This window comes from Microtus ochrogaster, chromosome 4 (genome assembly GCF_000317375.1).
Source record: "Microtus ochrogaster isolate Prairie Vole_2 chromosome 4, MicOch1.0, whole genome shotgun sequence".
Taxonomy (NCBI): Eukaryota; Metazoa; Chordata; class Mammalia; order Rodentia; family Cricetidae; genus Microtus; species Microtus ochrogaster.
In genome coordinates this window covers 12,150,056-12,150,277 of record NC_022011.1, presented here as the reverse complement: position 1 = coordinate 12,150,277, position 222 = coordinate 12,150,056, and positions in this window count along the sequence as shown.

Sequence of the window (222 nt, the reverse complement as noted above, 5' to 3'; positions counted from 1 at the left end):
TATATATATATATATATGCTGAGTTTACTTTTGATGTTTGTGTATATATGGTTTCAGGCTGACCACTCTGCATTGGGCAACCAATAAGGGGACTCATGTCTAGAAGAAGATATTTCTTCTCCCATTAGTTTTTGGCTTCCTGTAGTTCTTTGTCTAGGAGTGGACCTGGTAAAATTTCCATCTTCCTCATTAACATGACTATTGATATTGTTTGTGCAGCAT